This window comes from Temnothorax longispinosus, chromosome 8, assembly GCF_030848805.1.
Source record: "Temnothorax longispinosus isolate EJ_2023e chromosome 8, Tlon_JGU_v1, whole genome shotgun sequence".
Classification (NCBI taxonomy): Eukaryota; Metazoa; Arthropoda; class Insecta; order Hymenoptera; family Formicidae; genus Temnothorax; species Temnothorax longispinosus.
Window position 1 is genome coordinate 16639816 of NC_092365.1, and position 20465 is coordinate 16660280.

At 41.7% G+C, this 20465-nt stretch overlaps 1 protein-coding gene across 1 annotated transcript in view; it reads left to right on the forward strand.

Moving 5' to 3' along the window:
* Window positions 1-5728: 5728 nt before the first annotated feature.
* LOC139817997 (nuclear exosome regulator NRDE2) overlaps window positions 5729-20465 on the forward strand; it is a 65353-nt gene continuing 50616 nt past the window's right edge. Inside the window, exon 1 of the mRNA XM_071786380.1 lies at window positions 5729-5869. The gene's annotated coding sequence lies outside the window, so the exon portion shown is untranslated. The remainder of the gene's footprint in view (window positions 5870-20465) is intronic.

Here is a 20465-nt window from a genome sequence, read left to right on the forward strand (position 1 = left end):
TTTTGCGTGCCGCGGCACAGAAAATTGGATAATTTATGGGTTTGAAGTAATGAAAGGGAATTTAACGTGCGCGAGAAGATCCCCCCCCCCCCGTGCTCGCGGGGCGATCCGATAACTTTAAAAATCGAGTCGACTCCGCGTGAACGCGAAAAAAAGAAACAGGAAGAAAAAAAGAGTAAAAGGAGAGGAGAGAGAGAGCATCGCGAACGGCGGAAACAACGACGAAATCCGGACAATTCAGGAACAACGCAATTACTCTAGCACAATAGATCCGCGGACTACGAAATCTCTTGGCACGGCGTCTTATAGGAGCGAACAAACTCGCGAGGTTGAAGAAGAGACATTTCTGATCCTTTTACCTTTCAATTAATCGCCCGAGAATATTGGAGTCGTCGAAAGCTCTCTAGAAACATCTGATCCATTGCGCACTAACGTGTCACGAATTAATTCTAAGTGAAAGGGCGAATTTTCGGAGTTACGTAATGCGTGATGAATACTACATAAGAATTCATACAAAAGCTCTTAACATTTTTATTTATGATGATTTCTCGCATATGTATATGTATATATATTAGATCGGTTTATATTAACCACGTAATTTAGAATTTAATTGCGTTCCAGTGACGCTAACGTCAGCCGCAATCGCCTTTTACATATTTTACCACTTTCGTTAATTAAGCCCTGCGCGCGCGCGCGCTGCAATAAAACGAAATCTGAAATGTAGATTTCGCCCACCCGCTGCTGTTATAACGCGCGCCAAGAGGAATAATTTACTTTTTCAACAGCTTCGCGTATGTCGCGTCCAAGCTAGTTATACTGCCTTTTCACACAGAATTTCACAGCTCGTAAACACGGGGACGGAGTCGGTGCACGTGGCTGTCGGTTAATTTAGGGCAGGTTCACGATGCGACGTTCCGTGAGTGCGTGCATGCGTGCGTGTGTACGTGGAATCGACCATTGCCGATCGTGTTCCACGCGCAAGTTATTTCGAGGCTTGAATTTTTAGTGTCGTTTCTGCCACGTTCACGGAAGCCAAACTCTCCGGAAACTCCATCCGGGAAACGATCAACGTTGCTATCGTTCGGCGTTTCGATTAGAACAGAATCGGAAGGTTTAACATAAAAAAGGCGTAGTGACGAAAAAGAGAGAAGTTAATTTGTAAATTTGATACGAAGATTAACATATAAAGTATATATAAAAGCATGAGCTAAAAAATAATTTTTTGGACATAAAGCTCATATATTAGTAATACGGTGATTTGTAAATGAAAGATTTTCATCAGCGATTATATCACGAAGATATTTAATATTTTATTTAATGTTTTTTTTTAAGCATTACGTGATTAATTACTCGAAAACAACAATCTAATTCAATAACAAAGGCAACAAAGGCAGAATGAGTTTTTCTTTTTTTTTTCTTCAAGTTTTTCTAATTTAACTGTCGAACTTTTTTATAAAATAAAATCTGTCAGGCCGATGGTATATATTTTTGCAATAACGTAGCATATCATCGGATTTAGAATTACGAGAAATCTGACAAACAGGCAGGTGTTCTACGTTGATCGATCCTGCGTGTCCTGCTTAAGTGGAGGACGTCGTTTGGTGAAACCACATAGAGGGTGATCAAATCCAGCAGAGACTAACGGAAGGAAAATCCGCTACAGTGTACACGGTACGGTACATTATGTACGAGAGTTCGCAATGAGGAAATAAATCGCCCGCCTTCCTCAGGGAGAGGAAAAATAATTCTCTTCCCTTGCTTCTCCACTAACGCGAAAATTACGGAAATTATATCAGTGATAAAACTAAAATTGTACTAATATTTAAATGTAGTATCATAACGAGCGGAGTTTCCGCGTACCAAATATTTTCTTTCCTGGGTTTTAAATTCTCTCTCGTAGAAAGCGGAATTCGCGAAAAAAAAAGACTGACGGAGAACGGAACTGCGCAATGAAATTAATGAGAGAGGGTATGGACGGAAAGGGACAAATTACTTTTCTGGCAGACGTTCCATTTCACGCACAATTTAACCGCGCGATCTCAGTAAAAGGCGTTTGCATGATTGCTTTGCTTGCAATATAGTTGAAAAGAAAACGATCAACGGCAGGGAACGAGATCAGGCAAGCGCATCACCCTGCTTTTACCTAATCACTTTTGTGATGGCTCGATTAATCTTCCTGACGAAATCTGAACTGTTGCTTAAATCGAAAATGTTTGAATAAACTGCATCGTCTTTACAGAAAATCGAGGAACTGAGCGAGAAATATTCTTAAGCTCTGTTACAATTATTTTATTTTGTGATCAATTATAATCACGTAATCGGAGCCAAAGAATAATATTTATCGCGAAACTGATAATGATGCAAGTAATTTATTAATTCGATACAGAAATTTTTGCATCATTAGTTTCGCGATAAATATCATTCTTTGGTTCCAAAGGGTTAAATCGTTTAATATTAGGTGTCAACAAACAATTCGTAAGTGATTTTAAGGCCATATATTTCTTCATAAGATAAGAGTGGGAGTGTGGTAAAGAGTCAGGTTTCTTAACAATAATTCTTAACGGAGCAAGTTGTTAGCTTAGCGCCCAGCTTGGAGGACCATTAATCACTTTATGGCGGAATACACATAGCAGTTGCCAATTGCTATATGTGGACTAACAGCTTAATGTCTCTCCCGAAAGACGTAACCCAGTTTCTCCGCACGCGAGTCTCCTCTTTATTTCTCGTACGGAAAGTACAGTTTGAAATATTACAATTTCTGTGATCAAATGAACTCGAACCCGGTTGAGTGAGAGAGCAGAACGTGCTTGCATGTGTGTGTGTGTGTGTGTGTGCGCGCGCGTACATTGTGCCTGTGTTTTCAATGTATTGCCAGTTTTGAAAATCTATGATATACGTAATATGAACTATAGATTTTCTGTGTTGGCAGTGCATATTGGAACGCAGCTCGTGTGCAGCGATCAGTTGATTGCAGCAGGCACTCGACGTAAGCGCTCGCGTCTAACAGTGAGTTGCGCTACTTACGCTGCCTACCTCCTGTACCCGGCCCAAGGTAACTATTTCCTTTTGTAACTCGAAAACTAAGCTTCGGAGAAAATTTTGGTAAAGGAAAAATCATCTCACAATCAGAATTGAGAACTTTTGACTTGCGTAGATGATTACAATGTTTTGCAGATATCTCTTTTTATCAGTCTGACGCAAAACATCCTCAATTAATTCCCTCGTAGAAACTTTTGTCGTCATGCCGTGTATTAACTATTGCATACCTGTAAATCTAAGGATAATGTCCTTTGACGTGCCACTGCAAGAGGTACTTGCCAAAGACTTCGTGAGCGTCGACGCGGTCGTCTATATCGCATAAAGAAGCCTCTGATGCCGTTATAAAAGTGCGAACGATTATAGATACGGAAGGCAATATCAAAGCCTTATTTATTCTTGCTCTGAAACCAAACACGAAGGGAACTGGCAGAGCGAAGAAATATTAGAAAGGAGAATGTTAGATTTTTTAATTCACCTAGCGGTGCGTAAGACCAGCACTGGTTTACGATATTATCTTATCATTGTAGATTGTGCTATTATTCTACGTTTCTGGCCGACAGTTTTCACTTTATCCTGACAGTTTTACTCCTGAGTTTATTTCTAGCAGCTAGATGAAAGCGCTCCGTACAGTTTTTCCTTTGATTACACGTCGCGTGCTACTGGCACGGCATTTAAATACTTGATTGCGTGCGCCTTTTTCCTGCCCTCCCCCCGTATCCTCCTTCCCCTTCGTGCTCAGCACGCGCTGTAATCTCTGTCTTTATTTTTGGCCATCGCGAGAATCAGAGACGAGACGGGACGTGCGCGGCGGTATAATGAAAATAAGCTAATTGTGCATGTTAAAAGCTTTTCCGGGTTAACAGTGATGAACTGCGTAACAAGCTTTGCGCCGCTCACAGAGTTTGTTGCGCGATAATTTTCGGTTTAGTTTCGTAGATGCGTGCAATTGTTAATTAACAATTAGAGTAGCGCGCTACAGTATGGCAGCAACAAGCGCAAGACATCGATATAAGATGCAAAGAAGAAATAATATCGTATTAATTTTTTTACAAATAGAATTTAATTTTGTTTTTTTTTTATTTTTACTTTTAGAACACTTAATGCCGTTATACCGCTATAAAGGTGTCAACGCATGTCAGGGTGACGCGCGCGCGTATCACCGCGTTGTCCCGATAATGCTTTTAGAGTCAAAGGGTCGCGTGTAACTCGGTTTCTGGCCCGTTAAAAATTACGGTCGACACAGCTTGTCGACGTTCCGGCAGCGTTCCGTAGGGGTTTAACGACTACCAGCAACGTAGAGGGGCTTGTTCACGGTTTACCGCCCCCGACGGCGCGGCGGCAGCGGCAAGTCACGGGCCGGTCGTCATCCCTTTCACTTACTTTTCCAGTTATTCGACGCGGTTAGTGGCCGCGAGCACGCTGCGAACGGTCCTCGGCACGAAAAGTCTCGCTGAGATCCTGTCGGAGCGAAAGACCAACTCTCCCAAACCATAGCAGACCGTGCTGGACGAGGCAACGGATCCTCGGGGAGTCAAAGTCGAGAGAGTCGAGATGTGAATATTTTATCTCGATATTTTAATGCATCGTGACAGGTCGCACGATCGAGGAACGTTGTTTTGCTCGTTATCGGCTGACCTATTTGCGTAATTAATTCGTTCATTACTCAGGATAGCGGCAAGGAGATCGAGGGCCGTCATTTCGCAAATTAATCTTTCGCGATCTTCTGACCTCGACTTTTACGTGATTGTGCTTTAAAATTGCGATGGCAATTATTTTCCATTTAAAACGTTGATAACAGATTATTAGGATTAAATGCTTGGGTTCCCCTGAAACCTCTGCTTCGCTAGTACTGACAGCGGTCATACGAAAGCCAAAAAAGATTGTTATGAACGAGCGACCAATGCAAATCAATGTGAAATCGCTTGATCGGCAAATAATGCGGACGTCGCGCAGCTGCACGAGGGTGATCCGATAAAAATAATACGCTAACGAAAATGTATTTCAACCGACGGAGATAAAAAAAACGACAGAACGAGGCGTGATTTAAAATTTAAATGTGTTCGTCGAATCCGCGTTCACGTAAAACAAGTCGATGGTCGTTTATTTGGCCGCCGCGCGACCGATAAAATTTCACAGTCTGACAGAACGAATCGATACGCTTATATTTACATCGACGAAGTGTTATTAAGGAGTAATTAGATTACAGCTGCATATTGCGTTGCGCGTGACAACATAGCGATATTATCGTTTCGATACTCTTTGCGCTGGTAATCAAGATAGTCTCGCGAATAATTTTGTGTATATTTCTGCATTGATTGAAGAATTACAATCCGTAAATAATACATATCAATTCTTGGTAAAATAATATGTCCAAGAAAAGCTTGATTGCATCAAGAAACATTAATCGCATTGATATAAGAATTTTCTGTTTTAAAAACTGTTATATTATTAAATCAATCGAAATGAGAATGAGATGAATATCGAGGCACATTTCTGAAAATTATTAAGCGCGAAGGGATAACAACGATCGTGATCCGGTCGTGATGTTTATCGTAAAAGTCGTCATAACAATCTTAACGCCGTTCACGATCACGCTCGCATGTTCGTCCATGAATTTCATCGCGGCTGCCTGAAACGGATACCTAACGGATGCCTCTGCTTCAGAAAGGACGTCCGACTTCCGGTACAGCTCCAACGAGCCATGGTCACAGAGGCGGAAGCTACGAGGGAGGCGAAGGCCAAAGTGATTGCGGCGGAAGGAGAAATGCGAGCTTCCCATTCCCTGAAAGAGGCCAGCGACGTCATTTCCATGAGTCCCGCCGCACTGCAGGTACGCACATACCCGCGCCAGTATTTTGTCTCTCGCGACCAAATGTTGACGCTAATTATTAAACGTCGCTAATTATCATATACATTGCTTCCGTACTTTATTTCCTGGTTTCATTTTATTTGTATCTCGTTGCAATAACTTTTTTAACGTTATTATGAGTCGCTCAGCGGGTAACTATACATACATTTAAAACTCATTCTATTCATCGAACAAAATCAGCACTGCAATTAAGCAGAACCGCAAAAATACTTTTTCAATTATCGAAAAAAAGTGTAACTATATGATACGCGATAAAATTGAATGAGAGGATAAGGTTAATTATTATCGCATTGGTTCTGTAGATTTCTTTCTCAAAAATATTAAAAAATTTTTACTGTTCTACGGATAGAACGAAATGAGAGGCTTTATTTGACTATTCGTTTTATTTGCGACACGGTATGTGACGCAATTAAACAAAAATCCTCGCTCGTGAATCGGGTGTCGTAATTACAAGATAAGAGAAAAAATTCCGTCATATTTTCTACTCTTGGCAACTACGATACCTGCAAATTCTGAACAACATATGCGGCGAGAAGAATTCGATGGTTATATTTCCGCTGCCGGTTGAGTTTGGGCCTTTATTCACCCCCAGCTTGCGCGATCATCAGGAAACTGCACAAACGGAGTTTTTATGTAAGGCGAAGAATAAACATTAAAAATAACGATCTTTTCTTTCACTAATTTGCACAGTTGCAACAGTTATTGTAGCAGAAGGACAGTATTGCTTCGAAAGTAACGTAAATAAAATAATTTAAAAAGTAAGGAAAGAGAGAAAAAAACAAAGAATTACACAGTGATTATAATCGTCTGTTATTATTATATTATTTTTATCACATTTTATATTCATCTGCAATCTTGGACAAGATATGTAATTGGACTTATTAAACATAGCTCACATAGAGCGGAATATTACGTTTTTCCGGAGCCCAATGATACTGTATTTGCGTCTGACGATTTTCCAACTAATTGTAAGGCAAATTAATTACGCATATCCACTGATCCAATTCGCCGGAGATGGTCGCGTCAGATGGAGATTCGATAAACATGTTTCGATAAGATCGCTTTCAAAGCACGCCTTCGTTTAACTAAACCCAAACCCTGGCTTGTGTAAACGGTCCCGCATCAGATATCGTATAGGTATTTTCCCACATTGGGAAATAGTCCGGCCAGTCGGAGATCGAGGGAGTTTACGATCGCCGCCATCGTGATTTGCATACGATCCGTCTACTATCGCGTTCCTCCTTTCGCGTTTAGCGTTACTAAATACCCTGCAGTTCGCTTGAACTCTCTACATTCGTCGATCGAGTGTTTTATTATCTTTCGCTGGGCGTCGGATACTCCAGCAGTCTGTGGTTTTTACGCTCGTCTGTGCTTTTTTTAAAAGACTGTTGTGTTTTCTCGAGGTCTGAGACATACTCTCTGATTAAAAGGGAATAGTAAAAACTCGGAAAAGCTTTTATATTTTAATGAAATCAAATAACGTAAAATTACATTACGATATAGATATCAATATTTCATTAAAAGAGCTTTTAATTAGCTTAGCTTTAATTAAGTTTTCAATATATATTCCAAGTAAATTTAATAACACGTATATTATGTTTCCACTGATCAAAAGCTAAATTTAAGTTTTTACGATTTATCGATAATACCAAGCACACGAACTTCGCTATAATCGAAGTCTCAAAGAGATAAATTGTCCCTTTAGCCTGTCAAAACCTGGGAAACGCAATGCATCATCCACGGTACACAGAATATCAAAGGTTGAACGCATTAGTTGGTCATAGTTTTATTATCCCATTTTGTTCCGGATATTCGGTGCACAGTGGTTTTTATTCGCCCGAGTGGGCGGACTTTTTCAAGATCGTTCGTGACGCGATTCACCGACGTTTATTTCCCGAGGAAAACCGCGTGATGTCAAACCTTCATCTCTCTTTTTCTCTCTTTCTTTTTCTTTTTTTTTAAGTTACATCAGAGCGTATAAATTCGTAGGATATGACGGTGCACAAAATCGATGAGCGCCGCGGATCTTTTTACGCGCAGTAGCGCAGTAGAAGGAAGCTCTCAGCGAGCGTGGTTTTGTCCGACATGCATTCGATTATGCTCGTAAAGGGGAATGCCATTATTCGCCAAACGCGTAAAATTCGATTGCAAGAAGCGAAGGCGCTTAAAAGTGAGGAGAAATATTCTTCATTTTTTTCCCTTCGGACAGATACCATTCCTCACCTGTTTCTCTTTCTCTTTTGTCTAGTTCAATATTAATTATCGTAATTAAATTTTTTATTTTTAATTTGTTCTTATTTATAGCATGAGAGAGAGAGAGAGAGAGAGAGAGAGAGAGAGAGAGAAATGGTACATTGCAATAATTGTTTTGTGAATATTCCAAAACCAGATAAAGATTAATTGCGGCCCATTGGTGCGTGCGAGCTTCGAACGTGGCCTACTTCATAAATTCCCGCGCGTACCGTAATTTCCGAAACGTTTCAATGCGTTTCCATTTAATCGTGATAGAACAATGCCCACTCGGACAGGCGATTCCACGAGCGTGGTCGTGCGCGCTCCTCTGGATTTACACGAGTGCAGAGTGGTGAACGCTGCCACAGGCAGGAATCTCTAATCGCGCGACAAAGACGAGAAAGGGGATCCTTGCATTATGCTAACGATATTCGGCAAAATGAATGGCTCGCCCATGCAAAAAGGTAACGGTGTCGTATATTAAGAAAATCCTTCTCTCTCTCTCTCTCTCTCCTCTTTTCTTTTTCTCTCGTTTTTTCTTTCTCTTTCTCTCTCTCTCTCTCAACCCGCCTTTCGCGTTCGACCCTTCACGCATATTCATTCCGAGAAGAACGGCGGCAAATTCCGTCCTCTCCTCCCCCGACTCGCGTTCAATAGGGACACGAGTATTCAACAAACGCGATAACTTTGTTCTTAGTCGACCTGCCTCAGTCCTCACACAACGACGATGTGCCCATCGACATTTTACTAGACTAGGTTCACGGATCTACGAGGAATACCAACCAATTAAAAGAACAATGGAGCCTGCAAATACCATTGTCGTACGCGCGCTTCTATACGCCGAATGTACCCATAAAGCGTGCTTTTTTGTGTATGTCTCGATTTATTTCTTTTTCTTAAAATGATTATCACCTTGGGACGAGCGGATCTCATTTCTACTATTATTAATGTAGTTTCGTAAGGATCGAGATAATTAAAGAGATGAAGCCCGTCGTTCTCTTCTTCTTTCTGTCTTTTTTAGAAGGGGTTTTAGAAAGCTTTATGCCCGCGAAAATTTTCATGCATAATTATGATACTTCTACATATCATCCAGTATAGAGAGAGAATGTTAATTTGATAGACCTGAATTTAACTCTCTTTTGTCAGAGATCCCATTAAATTATTCTTTCTATACGATTCAGGCGTGTAACTTTGATATATGACTGATTAAATAAAAATTTACATAAAGCTGAAAAATAAAGTTTCATCACATGAAATTTACATTTCTGTGCTCGGATTTATAAGGATTTATTCCGCAAATTTTTAATTAATTATAATGCGAAAGTTATTAACGCCGCGACAAATAGTATTTTCATCTGCGTATCTATACTATCGAGAACAGTACGACTCTCCGTACATCTCGTACATCAGATTTCGCGTGTTTAAACATCAGGAGCGGGAATGGGTTCTCGCGGATGGGAGGGCAGAGATTACCGGGAAGTGGATCGAAAACGATGGGAAACAGGGAAAGGGGAAGAAGTGGAATAGCGAACAGTCGAGTGGCGCAATAGCGGGCGCATTACAGACACGGCGATGTTTCTCGACGCGCCGCGCCCGCGCCGCTTGCCAAGCCAGGCGACGTAGCTAAGAGCGCGAATACTTCGCAAGAATGTGGAACGCGCTTGCCAGGCGAATGACTTCCGTGATAATGGTCCATCTCCGAAATTCGAGGCGGCGAAAGACGAAAGTGCGTTTTGGATCTCGCAATCCTAATCTCTCGTTGACTCGTCTTATCGCCAGCGTTAAATCTCATTTAGTTTCTGTAACACCGTTTCGAATTTCGAATACGCCGTGTGATGCGTCGCGATACTTTACGAAGTATAGCTAAGTCAATACATTGTACTTTAGGGGCGACACCGGGTAAAGTTCCAGAAGTTTGCGCGACTTTAAACGAATTATACGAATTTGCGTTACATTCGATTACCCGCGGACACGAAAACTCCGGGTTGCGTAACGCCTTCGTGGATTATCGCCGTGCTCGCGAAATGATTAAACGCATCTCGTATATAACACGTTATTATACGTTCCTCCTGTAACCAGCGTCGCGGAATTCCGAGCGGAGTCTGTGTCAATACGTATACGCGAAAATTGAATTAACGCAAGCCCGAGAATAATCTCGCGCGCGATAGCTAAGATACGTGAGTTGTTATAATTAAGGGATGATCACGTTCATCCCCTCCGGTTCAACCTAACCGTCACGGTTTAAAATCCCCCTCGTGGAAACGTGACCGGTGAAATAATGCGCGATTACCGTGACGCAATATTCAGTAACCTCGCCATCATTAGGTCACTAATCACTTTATTCGGATCGGTAATTAGCTCGTACTAAGTTACAGCTTCCGTTAATTCAAACGCGAGAACGTGAGAGAAATCTTAAAGAGAGAAAAGAAGGAAAGAATTGAAGGATAAAGACGCGAAACTGTAAACTCTTTCTCTGTCGAAACAATCCGCGATGTCTCAGATCGTGTACTTATAATTCGCTTCGGAAACCATCATAAAGTAGCACCTCCTCTATGTAACGCAATCAGTCTCACCCTGCTTCTCTCTATATTCGCAAACACATAGCTAAAGCTTTGATCGATCGATCACGCCGACTATTACAACGTTACAATCAGACGTAAGAATGCGGGGCCGGAATTCCGCTAGCGAAAGCGCGGAACGGAGCGCGGCGGCTGCCTAATCGCCTAATTAACCGCAGACGCATTGGCGATTTATCCAAGGCGTCTGTGGCGTGCGGGGAGAGCGGATATGATTAATGTTTCACTAGGCTGAGAGAGAGAGAAGTAGAGAGAGAGGAGCTTCTTGGCTTTCCTCGTACGAGAATCGTGCAACAATCTTTCTCTTCCGCGTATCTTCCTTACATGGAGAAAATGCTTCTCTACGGCGCGCGGAGCCGTAGAATAGGAGAGAAAGAGAAAGAGTGAGAAAGAGGAGAGGAGAGAAAAAGAGCCACCCACCTGCAAAATAATTTCTCGAAGGGATAGTCTGGAAATGGGTGAGTTATGTTGTCTGGAGTTTTATGTTTCCACCGTCCGCCGCCGTCCAGGCCCATAGTTTCGAACTTCTTGGGCGGCATAAAGCGCGGAAGAAACGTGACCGGGGCTTCGTACGGAGCGCGAACAAACGACGGCATCGTGACCGACCTCGACTCGAGACAGTCGAGACGCCCGCGCCGTCCTGCTGCCTGGCACCCACGTGCTACACTCATCACCGAGAGCAAATACACGGCGATATATGTTTTGCGACGACGAGGACGACGAAGACAACGAAGACAACGAGGAGAACCCTACCGTAATCGAGCGTTCGTTATTTGTTTACGGAGACCAAAGCGTTTCTCCGGGAAGATGGATCTCGTTCCGCGACGCCAGGTCGTTGCTTTCGTTAGACCGCGTGCACATCGGCGAGATCTGCCGAAGAATGAAGTGGACGAGCCGAACGAGACTTTTCCACAGCAGAGCATGATTGAGCAATATCACTTTTGCAAAGGTAGTTATCTACCGAAAGATCAATTTTTTAATCGTGCAACCTCTTAAGAGACGACCAACAAGCAGCGAGTTTGTCAGCATGAAAATTAGCATTTATAAATTACTTTACGAACGCAAATTCAGAGTTAAATCGCGAGTGTCACAATTACATTTAACGAGCAAACTTTTCTATTAGCTTTATTACTTGCCGATGTGTACACGGCCTTAAAGAGCAGGAAGCAATTACAGGGTGAACCGACACGGCACCGGTTAAAGCTACGAAACTACACGGGATGGGATAAAATGGATGGAGTGCCTGCACGCGTAGACAATGAGTAGTTGCAATGTTTAATCCTTTGCGGCACTCGATTAATATAAAGAAATTTAACTTTCGGATTACAAGTTTGTTTATCGCGCTAAACCTTTGTTTTATCGGTCGTAACGATCTTCTTTGTCATTAATTTTAAACGATATATTCTTTGCTCGTTGATAAGTACATGGGTAGAATTTTTATTCGGCGAACATATTAGTTATCCAACGTTAATTTACTGATCTGTCAATCCATTTATTTTACGTCTGATCATTAGCAACCGAGGGGGGGGGATAGGTATCATGCATTTGGAATAAAAATTTGCGACGCTAGAGGTGTCCTTAAAGACACGAACGCTATCTCAGGTATTTCCTCGCTCATATCTCTCCAGCTTGAGCTTTTTACGGTGCTCCAGACGCCGGCGATTGGTGAGGGCGCGAGTGATATATTCGCCTTACTCCCCTTTCTCCAGCGAGGCGAGAGTGCGAATATTAGGCGGATGGAGGCTCGTAGGCGTCAAAGAAGAGCGGACGTAACAGGAGTAAAAATGAGGCCGGAGGTGGAAAGGCGCGCGCGAACGAGGTAGGTAAAGCTACAGAAAGAGCGGGCACGGGAACGGGGAAGCTACCGCCACTGGATTTCATTATGCAGCCTCTTAAAGTTGGCGTAACTCCCATTGGTCGTAAATATGAGTTACGACTGTCCGAAATAGCTTGGCGCACCTTACTACATCTACATATGACTCTCCAGTAGGCTATAATTTATTTCACCGCTCGCAGGAGAGGGTCCAATGAATGAAAATAGCCGACCGCCTGACGTTTGTCCTCTTTTACGTTTTCTTCCCTTCAGCTCTCCCGATACTCGGACGAAAGTTTCGGGACGATCATCGCGATCGAGTTTGAAATCATTCGGCTGTGACGGAAACAAGGAATGGAGCTATGTAATTCACAAAACGGCTCTCCTCGGTTCCCATTGTCATTAGCGGCCGTTAATGCCGCCCTGCTCGAATAGCGTTAGTCGCGATTGAAATCGTACAGGAAGTTCCTGGCGCGGAGGCGTTTCGCGAAACTGGGAGCGCAAATAATTAATCTGTTTATGGCGGAGAACGGCTTGAAGCAAGTTTGTACAATGCAGGAATAATTAGTGATCGCATTTAGGTTCGAGAACGGATCGATGTGAGAAACGATTAACTTAAGTCTTCAACGAGAGATTCTGCAGAAGAACTGTGTTCAGAAATATTTGCAATTTCTTTTAAACACGTGCGTTATGTAGAAAACCAAAAGAAACCAACTTTATATTTTGATTTATTATACCTCGTAATAAATGTTCGTATAATTATTTTCTTGTACGCGCGTCGATAATTCAAGAACAGCAACACAAAATCGATACGACTCGAAACGCGCGAACAGAATTGGCTTTGTACCGCTTGTCGGAATAAACAGGAACGATGTTTCCTGCAATTGGTGAATGCGTTACCTTGCAAAGGATTATCGTAAGATTTAAAATAGAATTTAATTATTACACATTATAATATTTATTCTCTCTTTCATATTCCGAGCATATTTATCAAAAAATATAGCACAAACATCTACATTTCGTCATAATATTTCTCTAAACTTGAAAACACTTTTTCTAAACGATTATTTTTTAAACATCACAGTTGACAAATTGGTGAATGCTAATTCAAATTCTTGAATCTTTATTAGATTTTATCAACTTAAAAATTTCATTTATTATATTGCTCATAGGGTAGAAATAATATTTTATCGAGGAAATATTACCTTCCAATGTTATCTCGACATGCGGCAGACGGTAAGCTCTCGTTGCCTCGTCATGGTCATGAGAAATTTGCCAATCACTAGATACTGCGCGAAATGTTGCAACTTGAAAGCTGCATTTCCGAGAGGAGGACACTGTTAAAAACGATAATGTGATTTGATTATCATTTATACCGAAGGATGGCATTTCAAGTGATATTTCTAACGAATGAGATACCCTAGCTAACTGGCGCTTTGAGTAAAATGATTCGTGTAACTATTGATACAGAAATTGCAATTATATAATTAATGATTAGTATTGTTATTAATTATATCAAACAGTCGAGCTTAATAAAAATAGCTATATTAATAATTTGCTTACAATCATCATTACGTGTTTCATCAATAATGACCGCTAGTAAATCAAGGATTCGATATAAATAATAAATAGGTATTCGATCGCGACAAGAGTAACACAATTTTTTGAAATTGTTCCTTTTAAGAATTTACGACTAAAGCGAAATATATGTATGTGATTGCGACCTGTATGAATAATATTTCTACGTTTACATTATAGAAGTTGTTTGCGAACGTGCTTTTTCGTGACACGACTGATTTCCGCCATGCACCATGTATGGCTTAACGAACTAAATATCACGACATAAAGCGGTTAGATTATAAAGATTTAATGAATGTTGGCGCAGCAAAATGCCGCGAAATCAAAATTTTATTCGGTCGTTAAACATGCTCAGCCCGGGGCATGTTACCCGTAGCACAATACCCTGAGTATACTACGTACGCATCCACGATGCATTATTTATTGCCCGACAGGGTTATAACTCTCTCCATTTAATGCAGCGAAAGACTTACCGTCTATGTGCGAACGTACAACAAAAGCCGGCAATCTCCGTCAAATTTTCTACATAAAACGAATGTAATCGTCCTTCATCATTGTGATTTACAAAAGAATCTGAGATTGTCTATCAAGCTTAATTAACGGCTACTCGTGCAATTATAATAACGGATAAGAGATTTCTTCCGTCTTTTTCCCAAGATACAAGAGTAAAAAATGTTATTTTGTTTCTCTTCTACAAGACGATTATTTATTATACAAAATATATACAACAGAAAGTATCAAAAATTACATTTTTGGTATTGTCAATTATAGCGTAAACAATACAATATTTATTTTTCTCGATGCCGTTTCATCACACAATGGTACGTCTCAAAACAATACTGTAACTTGAAAAGTTTATGTTGTTTTGTTTAATATTTTATTTCGATTGTAACTGAAGAAACAAAGAATTCTAGAGTAGAAGACTGTCGTAAAAATAACTGTGAAAATTTACAGTTTTGCAGTTACAATACTATTCATCGGTACCGTCGAATGCGCTTTTTCCCTTTCCCAAAAACCTATGTCCATTTCCGGGCGGTAACAATAACGATGGCATCGAAATTTTACGCAATATTCAATATGAGAGAGAGAGAGAGAGAGAGAGAGAGAGAGAGAGGTACAGCTGAAACTGGTTCGCCGAAAACGCAGCGTATATCGCGTTACTGAGCAATTATAAATACGTAATGCATTTATTACTGTCGTGCCATTAGCGTCGCCGGTAATTCCCGTTAAACGTCGGATTATCGTGCGCGGTGGATACCCTATTTTTGGTATCGATCGTGCAGCAATTCTTCAATTCTTTTTTTTCCGCGAAGCTGCACGCGGGAGGCTTTTAATTAGCGGAAGAGAATGAGCACGTCCGTCCATAAATCCTTAAAAAATCATGAGCACACGCTCGCTCTCTCGTATCATACGCCCTGACAATGAACGCATACGTGGCATCGTATAAGCCATAAAGCCTCGCGCGACAGGACGATTAACTTCCGTGCATGTGCAATACCGTAATGCCCCGTGAATCGGAATTATTGGCCGTCGAGTTCACGTTGAACTCATTTTCCCCGGCCAACACAATGCGAGCGTATTTTTGCGCGATAACGTCGGTCGATCGATCCATTATTCTGCGATGTGCTTTGTTTACCGTGCCATCTTTCTTTTTTTTCTATGATAATTATCTAGCGGATTTTATTCTTCGTTCCCGTAATCGCGCGAGTACTTGCCGTCGACCGTCGCGTCGAAGGGAAACGGCAGGTGTCCGTTACGAAGGACGAGACCCCTGAGACGAGAGCTCAGGACTCAGGAAAGCGACCGCAGGATTAAAACAAACTTCGCCGGCACGAAGTCCAGCTCGATCCCGCACAATGCGTCACGTTGCCCCGTGTAATAAACACCGCGTATATGTGTATGACATCGTAGCGTCGCGTCGCGTCGCGTCGGTGCATCCCGCATATCGTATACGCTGTCCTGCACACACGCCCACGATGTTATCTTTCCGGAATCCGCGCGACAACGCGAAACAACAACGCGGGGATGCCTGAAAATTTTCGCGAGAACTTTTGCTAGAGGCAGCCACTGCTATCTCCGTTCGTTTACCCCACGTTTCCGCAAATCCGGGTTTGCGAAACCGTCTACGTTTCTCTCTATCTATATTTCTCTTTTTCTCTCTCTCTCTCTCTCTCTCTTCTGTTTTCCTTTATCCTCTCCATCATTTCGCTTCCGCGATCTGTAACGTCTCTGACTTTAATGCACCCGCCGGTTTCACTAGAGTTTTGTCCATTGTCGGATAACATCCGCGTCTGACAATGATAATCGTCCAACGTCACGCGAGCTTAATACATTACGCGATGAGCGAGTATTCGCGTTGCCAGCTGTGAATAGCGTACGGTAGAAACTAATGCTCGGAATAATCGCGATACGACTTACGTCGGCAGCGTCGGCACGTCGCTCGGACGGAAAACGGACGTAAAATGCTACTCCGCGACATTTGATATCGCTCGCATTCGACGAAACGGATGTCCCGATCGTTAAAACGAATGATTTGCATATTTACGATCGATGTCAACTGCGAACTGCGTTTCGTATCGCGTGACGTGATCGCAAGGCTATTAGTTCGTTAACCGGCCTGTGCCTGATACTGTTTTTATTATTATGTCAACGACCTGGCATTAAACTGGCAAATTTCTGCTCACAGTCGCTTACGTGTATGTAGCATGTCCCCGTGCATTGATTTTTACTGAACGCCAAACGAAGAACGCGAGGGAGTAAAAAGTCCGCGATATCAAATCGTATTACGGAGCAACAAGCTTTCACGTCGCTTCAAACTCGATGGTCGTTAGGCGCATCGATGGGGTCGTGAAGGGTCTCAGGACAATCCAGGGTACCGTAAGAAGGTACGTTCGAGACAATAACCGTTAAAGTTCTACGTGAACTATCCTGAGAATTGTTGCCCCGCCGTCTTAGCCTACAGGGTATTATCGATACTTTCTATATCTATTGACGTTAATTAACGAAAGTGACCGGCGAAATACAAGTCGACAGCTGTGGAACGTTTTCACGATTTACGGCACGATACTCTGAAGTGCATGCAAGGATGTAGCATGTAAAGTACGGTACATGTAAGAGATAAATGCGTCTATTATTTTATAGGGTAGCAAGTAGATTTACGACTCATAATAGCGTGAATTATGTTTTATTACATATTATAATAAAAAGAAACAAAGAAAGTTATTTCAAAAATTAAACGCAAGTAAACGAAAAAGAAATATTTTCTGTTTATCAAAAGGAAAATTTGTTCGTTTTAAATGCATAATTTCGTATCGCGAGATATAAAATGCACTCGGCTGAAATATTTGATTTACCAGAGTGAACATAAAATTTTGATATCTTTCGGTAAGATGAAGGGAATTTTTAAAACGATGAGTCAAACTGAAATGTTTATGAAGCGTGTACTCTTATGATATCATGCAACCGCTAAGTTACTCGTAGATAAATCTATAGCTTCCTTCTCTCGTGCCATCGGCCAGAGAAATAGGGCAAATGCATTTATTCGATAAGCAGTTATTTTATATACGAGAGATTAATCATTATCTTGCATTTGAAATTTGTTTACTTCAACCCGCAGTTTTAAATGTTACACGTATACATTTAGCGTATAATACGTACATCAATTTCTTCAGACTACAAATCATGAAAATAAATACATAAAAAAAAATACAAACGTATCGCTATCAAAAGAACAGAATTTCAGTCAAACCGATCGAATGTGAGGGGATTATTCATCGCTATAACGAAACCGGAGACACAAATGACTTTGCTTAGCGCGGCGAGGGGGAGGGCAGGCTCGCTACGCTCGCTGAATACGTACGTATAAAAATAGCTTGGCTCTCCGAGCGCGCTGCGCGTCGATATGATTTCGCGCGAACGGAGTCGGACGATTTCAGCCATCCTATGAACTACGGCAATTGCGACTAAATTATGCCATTCGACATCCCGGAATGAAGGAGGAAGAAAAACGCGCGTTCCGCGCTCCATTCCCGCGATCGCAGATGCGAGATAACTTTTCTTCGCGCGGCCCGGCCGTATCTTCCGCGCTGATCCCAACGACGAATGGGGTCATCCTCCAAGTTTTTCGAGTTCGACCATCGAGCTTGCACAGACAGAAACAGAGAGAACGAGATAGAAAGAAAGGGGGAAAGAGAGAGAGAAATCTAGAGAATTTCACGATGTTCCGCGCGAATCGGTACTCTTTTCACGCCCTCCTTTGAATGTATATAGCATCTCGATAATTGTCACGGCCGCCGCTGCAGAGATGAGTAGATAATTTGAATAGACAGGTAAATTAATCGCGTCGCGCCAACAGATTTCGCGCCCTCCTCCCCCCCGAATAGTTTCTTTTAGTAAATCGTGGATTTTACCCGCCTGAATTTTTGTGTGTGGATTATGTGAGAATATCGCGATCAAATCGTTGCTTGAATATCGAAGTGTTTTCCTGATCGATTTAATATGTTCTTTGCCAATCAAATGGAAAGCGACGAGACCATTGTTAGTATTAACTGTGCGGAATTTCCATTGGATATATTATCTCTATTCTAGTGCGAGCGAAGCAGAGAGAAAAAATCGCAGGACGGACACATGACGAGAAAAATAGAGCGTTGTGTATATCCAGATTGGTATATGTTCCATTATAAAATTTCGAACAGCAGTGATGGCAAATATTCCGGAGTAAATTAATACGGTTAGTGACGTGTGCGTCGCGATGTTATAAAAAAAAGAGAAAGGGAGAAAGATGGAGAAAGAGAGAGAGAGAGAATGCGGGGAAAGGGGGACGTGATTGAGATTACCTGCTATATTGAAAAATCCGGATATCCGTAACGCCGTAGCGCAATGCGGAGCATCCACAAATCCGACAAATCCCAATTTCATCCGCACCATGGACGAATATTCCCGGAGTCGAAATTTCAGCTCTACTGGATTTTGTAAAACAACATTTCCGCCTAGGTTGATGCAACCCGCTTATCATCGCATCGCGTGCAACATCTAATCAAAGAAATTTCGAAAAAGATAGAGAAAGAGAGAAAATTATTACACCTGACATTTCCATCAAAAAATATGAAAAAAAATAATACAAGAGAAGTTAAACTATTAAAGAGAATATCCTAACACATGTGTATTGCGTTTTGTCCGAACGTTGCGATAAAAACAGCTGGGTAGTCTCTGACTACCTGGGTTTTTCACTTTGCTTGCACTCTGTTAAATTAATTTGCGCACAAACCATGGTTAAAGTGCATCAGCCATAAAACATTACGATTTATTTCTAAGAGAAATGTATATCGCTTTAGTGCTCCGAGTCTTGATTTATTCAGAGAAAAATCTGCGTTTTATATGAATTATTGCGAAGCTCAACCGGTAATGAGAGATTTAAAAATTTGTTCAAAAATTTCTGAATGATTCGTTTTTTATTATTAATTTATATTCGTTTGAACTTTACACGTTGTTCTTAAGATTGTTTTTCACACTTAGCATTTGAAAGTAAGACATATACTACGTTTACGCGAGCGTTATTTCTGTAGTGACTTACGATAATTCCTTGGCGTAAACGGGATTTTGTAGTAACTTACGATAATTTACTCCGCGTAAACGAGTGAATTATCGTAAGTTACTACAGAAGTAACGCTCGCGTAAACGTAGTAATACACGAATATATCAGTAGAATAAATAAATAATTAAAGACGTGACTTAATCCGTCTTATTATTATGATATTTTACTTGATGCTTTTAATGACTAAAACCACTTACGAAAAATTCGCTTTTCTTGAAATAAAACAACATTGCGGTCTGACTCGATTCGTTACACACCTAACAGATGAACAAAATCCATGATTCCGCATGCCGAAAGTCTTAATTGTTCCCAATAACATCGCGTAACGTGTAATGCAACGTGAGATCAATCATGTCGCAATCATCCGCGTCGTACGTTCCCAGAACGAATTCGTTGTTCTCGAGGGAAGTTCCAGCGCGACCTGATACGGCGAGAACTATTATTGCACTCGCAACGGTCGGACCGCAAAGGTAGTTAACACGCGCGATACAAATTGCATAATCTAAACGGAGAATTGTACCACGAAGGGGATGGGAAAGAGGAAGGGTTGCAGGAAACGTGACGCGGCGGAGTGGTGTAGGGCGAGGGCGACGGGGGCGAAATCTTATCATCGATATCCACCGGGATTTCAAGTGCCAGGTAAACAGACTCGTATTTGAGATTTCCCATGCGGGGTTGACAGAGAGAGAGAGAGAGAGAGAGAGAGGGGGGGGGGGTCAGTTTCGGAGCCGGAGGGAAACGGAAACGATGGAACGAGTCGAAACT